Here is a 9,127-nt window from a genome sequence, read left to right on the forward strand (position 1 = left end):
TGAACCCCCTTAACAGTTCCGCCCTACTCCAGAGCTGCCACCCATAGGACTCCTTCCTCCTCCACCTCCGAGACAATTTTTCCAAGAGTCCCTGGACTATGCTTGCCATTAATCTCTTTGATCTGATTGGACTAACCTATGGACAATTCATCCTTCGACTTTGAGCATCATCTGCCCATTTTATGGTCGCTTCTGCATGTTAATTGTTAACTGCTCTCTGTGATGTCATCATCTGCTTATTTTATTTTCCCCATCGAATGTTAATTACTAACATCTCTCGATGATGTCATCACCTGCTAATTTTACTGTCATCGCATGTTAATTGTTAAGTGCTGTGTGTGATGTCATCTCTCGATGATGTCATTACCTGCTTATTTTACTGCCATCGCATGTTAATTGTTAAGTGCTGTCTGTGATGTTATCATCTGTTTATTTTTTGCCATTACATAGTAATTGTTATCTGCTCTCTGATATCGTCATCAGCTAATTTTATTATTGTCATAGCATGTAAATTGTTAACTACCCTCTGTGATGTCTTCACCTACTTATATCATTGCTACTGCGTTATTGCTACTGCATTTCAATTGTTAACCTCCCGCTGTGCTGTCATTTACCTTGCTGACCTCACCATGAACTATCAATTCCCCAGCTCCCAACTGCCATTCCCATTCCTCACCTTCCCCTGCCCCTCTCACACTTAGCTCTTTCCCTCCCTTTCCCCCCCACCACCCCTCTCCCTCACCCCTACCCAGGATCCCTCTGTAACAGTACGAACCCTCAACTCCTCCCTCCCAACTCCCTCTCTTCCCTCCTATCCGCCCCCACCCCATCCCAGTTCTCCTTTCTCATCGCCATCCCTCTTCCCACTCTCCCCGCCCAGGACCCCGCCACCTCAACCCAATCCAAACCCTCCCCACCCCTTGCACCCTTCCCCCTCCCTCCGCTCCCTCCACAACTGCTGCCAAGTTTGGCCTTTGGAACCCCCGCTCCATTATAGGGAAGCTCCCTTTCATCCTGAACCTATTCCTTTCCATCTCTCTACTGCTCTTTGCCCTAACTGAAATATGGTTGCCTCCGGAAGAAACGGTCTCTTCTTCTACTCTCTCCAGAGGAGGCCTCTTCTTCTCCCACTCCCCCAGACTTACCGGAAAAGGAGAAGGTGTCGGTTTCCTTCTTGCTCCCCAATCAATCAATCAATCAATCGTATTTATTGAGCGCTTACTATGTGCAGAGCACTGTACTAAGCGCTTGGGAAGTACAAATTGGCAACATATAGAGACAGTCCCTACCCAACAGTGGGCTCACAGTCTAAAAGGGGAAGACAGAGAAAAAAACCAAACATACTAACAAAATAAAATAAATAGAATAGATATGTACAAGTAAAATAAATAAATAAATAGAGTAATAAATATGTACAAACATATATACATATATACAGGTGCTGGGGGAAGGGAAGGAGGTAAGATGGAGGGGATGGAGAGGGGGACGAGGGGGAGAGGAAGGAAGGGGCTCAGTCTGGGAAGGCCTCCTGGAGGAGGTGAGCTCTCAGTAGGGCCTTGAAGGGCGGAAGAGAGCTAGCTTGGCGGATGGACAGAGGGAGGGCATTCCAGGCCCGGGGGATGACGTGGGCCGGGGGTCAATGGCGGGACAGGCGAGAACGAGGTATAGTGAGGAGATTAGTGGCGGAGGAGCAGAGGGTGCGGGCTGGGCTGTAGAAGGAGAGAAGGGAGGTGAGGTAGGAAGGGGCGAGGTGATGGAGAACCTTGAAGCCCAGGTGTCCCGAGGGGACCCTTGGGTACCGGCCATCTCAAGGTCAAAAGCTATCTCGTGACCACCTGGGCCAGCAGGCAGAACTCGGAAGTGAGGGTGGGATACCGCCCCCACGACCAAATCTGCTAGATTGACAGCCCAAGCTGGGAATACAGAAGGTGTCCCTCGCCCCCGTGCCAATCAAATTAGGTATGGAGGAGGCGGGGAGGGCAGAGATTGTATAGACTGAGGCCGGAAGCTGGAATGGCCTAGGGGCACAGGCAATAAATACCTGTCGCCTCTGACCTTCGGGGTCAGAACACCAGGACACGCAGTAGCAAGAGCAGCCGCAGCAGCAGCAGTCCACGTGTCTCTCCCTGCCCAGAAGGCCAGATGCCCGCTCTACAACCAGAACCAACACACTGAGGCAAGGGCCGCGGGATGGATGAGTGTCTCGTGGGTGGGACCCAGGTATCCCGCTGCTGATGGGAATTATGAGTGGATTCCTCCCATGTAGGGAGAGCACATTGTGAGAGCTAGCCACCCACCACGTGCGCGGGTAATGTAATGAATTCTTCCCATGTGGGAAAGTAAGTGGATTCTTCCCGAGTGGGAAGTGCACATGGGTGAGAGTTAACCAACTCACCCACGTGCGATTAACGGATGATTGTGTTCCTCCCGTGTAGGGAAGCTCTAATATTGCTAATTGATTATATTCCTCCCGAAAGGGAAGCTCAATCCATTGCGTCTAAACAATTACATAAATTCAATTCACCTCGTGGAATAAATTTTATATAAAACTTAGGCTTTCCGTCCCCAGCCTCTCTCTCTCTCGCCTCGCCGATCACTGAACGAACCCGTCCCCGGATGACGGGTGACACGAGGGTGAGGAGTTTCTGCCTGATGTGCAGATTGATTGGTAGCCACTGGAGATTTTTGAGGAGCGGAGTAATATGCCCAGAGTGTTTCTGGACAAAGATAATCCGGGCAGCAGCATGAAGTATGGATTGAAGTGAAGAGAGACACGAGGATGGGAGATCAGAGAGAAGGCTGATGCAGTAGTACAGACGGGATAGGATGAGAGCTTGAATGAGCAGGGTAGCGGTATGGATGGAGAGGAAAGGGCGGATCTTGGCAATGTTGCGGAGCTGAGACCGGCAGGTTTGGGTGACGGCTTGGATGTGAGGGGTGAATGAGAGAGCAGAGTCGAGGATGACACCAAGGTTGCGGGCTTGTGAGACGGGAAGGATGGTAGTGCCATCAACAGAGATGGGAAAGTCGGGAGAGGGCAGGGTTTGTGAGGGAAGATAAGGAGTTCAGTCTTGGACATGTTGAGCTTTAGGTGGCGGGCAGACATCAAGATGGAGATGTCCTGAAGGCAGGACAGAAAGCGAGCCTGGAGAGATGGGGAGAGAGCAGGGGCAGAGATGTAGATCTGTGTGTCATCAGCGTAGAGATGATAGTTGAAGCCGTGGGAGCGAATGAGGTCACCAAGGGAGTGCGTGTAGATGGAGAACAGAAGGGGACCAAGCACTGAACCTTGGGGAACCCCCACAGTAAGAGGATGGGAGGGGGAGGAGGAGCCCGCAAAAGAGACTGAGAAAGAACGACCGGAGAGGTAAGAGGAGAACCAGGAGAGGACGGAGTCTGTGAAGCCAAGATCAGATAGCGTGTTGAGGAGAAGGGGGTGGTCCACAGTGTCAAAGGCAGCTGAGAGGTCGAGGAGGATTAGGACAGAGTATGAGCCGTTGGATTTGGCAAGCAGGAGGTCATTGGTGATCTTTGAGAGGGCAGTTTCCGTGGAATGTAGGGGACGGAAACCAGACTGGAGGCGGTCGAGGAGAGAGTTGGTGTTGAGGAATTCTAGGCAGCGAGTGTAGACAACTCGTTCAAGGAGTTTGGAAAGGAATGGTAGGAGGGATATGGGGCGATAACTAGAAGGTGAGGTGGGGTCGAGAGAGGGTTTTTTTTAGGATGGGAGAGACATGGGCATGTTTGAAGGCAGAGGGGAAGGAACCAGTGGAGAGTGAGCGGTTGAAGATGGAAGTTAAGGAGGGGAGAAGGGATGGAGTGAGAGATTTCATGATGTCCCCGATGTCGCTTTCTCCATATCCCTCCTCCCCTTTCCCTTTCCTTCCTTTCCTTTGAAACTCACATTATTCGCCTCTACCACCCGCTCCAGATTCTTGTAACCATCCTCTACCGCCCCCACCCCCGGCCCCACCTCCAACTTCTTTAACGATTTTGACGCCTTTCTCACCCTCCTTCTCCCCTTTTCCATGCCCACTCTGATCATCGGAGAGTTCTATATCCACATGGATATCCCTGGTGACTCCTCGGGCACCCACCTTCTATCTCTCCTTGACGCTGCCAACCTCCTGCTCCACCCCACCTCTCCCACTCACCAACTTGGTCACACCCTCGACCTCATTATCTCCTACCGCTGCACTATGTCCACCCTCACCAACTCTGAAATCCCTCTCTCTGATCATAACCTTCTCACCTACCTCCTCACTCACACTCCTCTTCCCTGTAAATCTATATTACTACTTCACAGAGACTTCTGCCTTCTCGACCCCATCCATCTTTCTGACCGCCTTACACCCAACCTCACCTCCCTTTCTTCTCTACCCAATCTTGATGATCAGATTACTGCTCTCAACTCTACCCTCTCTACTCAGCTCGACTCGCTCGCTCCCCTTTCCCTTCACCGCTCTTGTACCACTAACCCACAGCCCTGGATCACTGCCACTGACCACCTCCTTCGCTCCTATGCTCGAGCTGCTGAATGCTGCCGACAAAAGTCAAAACACCAAGCCAACCTCTTTGACTTCAAGTTTATTCTTTCCTGCCTAAACTCTGCCCTCTCCTCTGCCAGGCAAAACTACTTCTCCTCCCTTATTGATACCCATGCCCAACATCTCCATCAGCTCTTCCATACATTCAACTCCCTTCTCAGGCCCCCTGTTCCTCCCCATCCTCCTACCCTCACCCCCAACGATCTGGTCTCCTACTTCATTAGTAAAATTAACTCCATCAGGTCTGAGCTCCCCAAAGTCAGTCCTCCCCCTTCCATAACACCCCTGCTCTCAACCCTCTACGCTACTCTCCCATGCTTCCCAGCAGTATCCTGAGATGAGATCTCCTCCCTCCTCTCAAGTGCTAGTCCAACCACCTGTGCTTCTGGCCCCATTCCCTCTCATCTTATGAAATCTCTCTCCCCTTCCCTCCTCCCCTCCTTTACTTGCATCTCCAACCACTCACTCTCCACTGGTTCCTTCCCCTCTGCCTTCAAAAATGAATACGTCGCTCCCATCATAAAAAAACCTTCTCTTGACCCCACCTCCCCTTCTAGTTATCGCCTTATCTCCCTGCAACAATTCCCTTCTAAACTCCTTGAACGAGTCATCAACACCCTCTGCCTCGGATTCCTCAATGCCAACTCTCTCCTCGACCCCCTCCAATCTGGCTTCCGTCCCCTACATTCCACGGAAACTGCCCTCTCCAAGGTCACCAATGACCTCCTGCTTGCCAAATCCAACGGCTCCTACCCTATCCTTATCCTCCTCGACCTCTCAGTTGCTTTCGACACTGTGGACCACCCTTTTCTCCTCAACACGCTATCCAAACTTAGCTTCACAGAGTCTGTCCTCTCCTGGTTCTCCTCTTATCTCTCCGGCCGTTCATTCTCAGTCTCCTTTGTGGGCTTCTCCGACCCCTCCCATCCTCTTACTGTAGGGGTTCCTCAAGGATCAGTTTTTGGTCCCCTTCTGTTCTCTATCTACACTCACTCCCTTGGTGAACTCATTTCTTCCCACGGCTTCAACTATCATCTCTACACTGATGACACCCAAATCTACATCTCTGCCCCTGCTCTCTCTCCCCTCCATGCAGGCTTGTGTCTCCTCCTGTCTTTAGGACATCTCCATCTGGATGTCTGTCCGTCATCTAAAACTCAATATGTCCAAGATTGAACTCCTTACCTTCCTTCGCTAAACCTGCCCTGTCCCTGACTTTCCCATCACTGTAGACAGCACTACCATCCTTCCCGTCTCCCAAGCCCGCAACCTTGGTGTCATGCTAGACTCTGCTCTCTCGTTCACCCCTCACATCCAATCCATCACCAAAACCTGCCAGTCTCACCTCTGCAACATCACCAAGATCCGCCCTTTCCTCTCCATCCAAACCGCTACCCTGCTCATTCAATCTCTCATCCTATCCCGACTATATTACTGCATCAGCCTCTTCTCTGATGTCCCATCCTCCTGTCTCTCCCACTTCAGTCTATACTTCACGCGGCTGCCCGGATCATCTTTGAGCAGAAACGCTCTGGGCATGTTACTCCCCTCCTAAAAAATCTCCAGTTGCTACCAGTCAACATGTGCATCAGGCAAAAACTCCTTACTCTCGGCTTCAAGGCTCTCCATCACTTCGCCCCCTCCTACCTCTCCTCCCTTCTTTCCCTCTGCAGCCCAACCCGCACCCTCCGCTCCTCTGCCTCTAATCTCCTCACTGTGCCTTGTTCTTGCCTGTTCTGCCATCGACCCCCGGCCCAAGTCCTCCCCCTCACCTGGAATGAACTCCCTCTGCACATCTGCCAAGCTAGCTCTCTTCCTCCCTTTCAAAGCCCTACTGAGAGCTCACCTCCTCCAGGAGGCCTTTCCAGTCTGATCCACCTCTTTCCTCTCCCCATCCCCATCCCCCCGTCCTACCTCTTTCCCCTCCCCACAGCACCTGTATATATATGTGTACAGATTTATTACTCTATTTATTTTACTTGTACATATTTAGATTATATTTATTTTGTTAATGATGTGCATCTAGCTTTACTTCCATTTATTCTGATGAATTGACTCCTGTTCACACGTTTTGTTTTGTTTTCTGCCTTCCCCTTCTAGACTGTGAGCCCGATGTTGGGTAGGGACCGTCTCTATATGTTGCCAACTTGTACCTCCCTAGCGCTTAGTACAGTGCTCTGCACACAGTAAGTGCTCAATAAATACTAATAAATGAATGAATGAAGTATGCTTCTGGAAGTTACAGTAATTGCCCTTTCAAAACAAATAAAGAAGATGCTGAAACATACCCAACTGGCAGAACCATCATAATTCTGTTGGAGGGCTAGAAGTTTTTTTTTTTAATGTTGAAGAAGCTGGGATTATATTGGCTTCAGAGCGACTGAAAACAGATTTGGAGCATTTGCTGCAGGGCCTTCTGCTCCCAAGTCTTGCAGAAGAGCACGGCTAGCCTTGTGAAAGGCACGACTTCCTGTGTTCACGATGACTAAGCAGGCCCCAGGGCTACCTGCATATCAAGGGACCATTCAGGCGGGTCCTGGTTTGTCTGCCAGTCACCTTCTTTCTCCAGAAGGTCTGTAGTGCGAAGCCAAGTCTGTCCACATACATACAGTTCCCAACCAGAAGGTTGGGTATCCTCTCATTGTGGTATTTACTAAATGCTTACTGTGTGCAGAGGACTGCACTGTACTAAGCGTTCTGCTAGCAAGTACCATCTGTCTGGATCCAGTTGGACTTGTATTGCTGAGTGTAAAGGCTGAAGGGATCTTCTCACTGCTCCTGCCTGGCCTCAAGGTAGACCATGTACTAAGCCTTCCAATCAATCAGTCAATCGTATTTATTGATCACTTACGGTGTGCAAAGCACTGTACTAAGCGCTTGAAAAGTACAATTTGGCAACAGATAGAGACAATCGCTACCCAACAATGGGCTCACCGTCTAGAAAGGGGGAGATACAATTATGCTATTTGTTAAGCACTTACCATGTGCCAAACACTGTTCTACGCACTGGGGTAGATACAAAGTAATCAGGGTGTCCCACGTGGGGCTCACAGTCTTAATCTCAATTTGACAGATGAGGTAACCGAGGCCCAGAGAAGTGAAGTGACTTGCTCGAAGTCACACAGCTGATCAGTGGCAGAGCACAGATTAGATCCTACGACCTCTGACTCCCAAGCCCGTGCTCTTGGTAAGCACTTAACAAATCCCGTAATAAACACTTCAAATCCCACAGGGGGGCTCTCTAACCTTTCAGGGTTCAGTGTGGCCTAATGAATAGAGCACAGGTTTGGGAGTCAAAATGACGTGGGTTCTAATCCAGACTCCTCCACCCATTTGCTGTGTGAATTTGGGCGTGCCACTTCATTCTTTGGACCGCAGTTCTGAGCCTAGGAACAGTGCATGGCACATAAGCAGTGCTTAACAAATACCAAAATAATTATTAATTATTAATAAAGCCACTGTTGATAATGCTAATGACAAAATGGAAATTTGTCTGCACCTCTACTTCTTGGGACCACCACAGAAGACCAGGACACATTCTTGAGTCATCCAGACATTATAGAGTTACCTAAATCTAGGCATATAAATACTAAATAGATACAGACTTGCAAGGGGTGGCTGAAAGGTTGTTAAGGATTGGGGCATTGGAAATTAGTTGGGAAGGCTTGTTGGAGGAAATGGGATTTTAGAAACTTGTCCCCTCCCTCACTCACCCCTGGGGTTGTGTGTCCAGGGTTGTAGCCTACCCCAGCACTCCACACTCTCTCAGATGAGAATGTCAGGGCCTTTAATGGCAGCCTTTTGGCGGGGATTATCCTTGTTCACCAGGCTGACATGGTGGGAACCAAGTCCTACCACCACAGAAGTGGAGGGCAGCCTGATGGCCATGCGGAACAAAGTTTGTGTGCACATTGGGTGTGAGGAAAGAGAAGGAAAAGTATAAGAACATATAATTTTTTATTGTTTCAGACTTGGGTGGGCACGGTAAATTTCAAAGTAGGACTCCTCTTGTGGATAGACTGTATGAGCTGAATAGGCTAAGGTGCTCACCTTCCTTCTCGCAGCAAAACATTTACTCGAGACTGTAAACTCGCTGTGGATAGCGAATGTGTCTAGCAACTCTGTTAAATCATACTCTCCCGAGCACTTAGTACAGTACAGTATGTGCTCCATAAATACGATTCGTACTATTCAGCAGAAATTCTGTACATTTGTTGCTATTGTTTCCCATTCTTGTTCTGAAGAACACTTTCCAGTGACTGACAATCTTCATTCCACTGTTACTTCAGATGAAAATCCATTTCCCCATTTGCAAATCAGATAAATATTGATATAATATCGTGAACTGGGCAGATGCCCTAGTGCTTGAAGAGAGCTGCGTAGGTGGGTATAATGACTCGACAATTCTTCTTGACCTTGTTGATGGGAGAATCTAACCTGCTAACGTTTCTGCCCATTGCAAAGTCAGCTAAATCTAATCACGATTAGCTCAAGGATACTGGTTCAGCATGTCTTGTGAAATCCAATGGCTACTACTCTATCCTAATCCTCCTTGACCTCTCAGTTGCCTTCGACACTGT

The sequence above is a fragment of the Tachyglossus aculeatus genome (genome assembly GCF_015852505.1).
Source record: "Tachyglossus aculeatus isolate mTacAcu1 chromosome 12 unlocalized genomic scaffold, mTacAcu1.pri SUPER_6_unloc_2, whole genome shotgun sequence".
Lineage (NCBI taxonomy): Eukaryota > Metazoa > Chordata > Mammalia > Monotremata > Tachyglossidae > Tachyglossus > Tachyglossus aculeatus.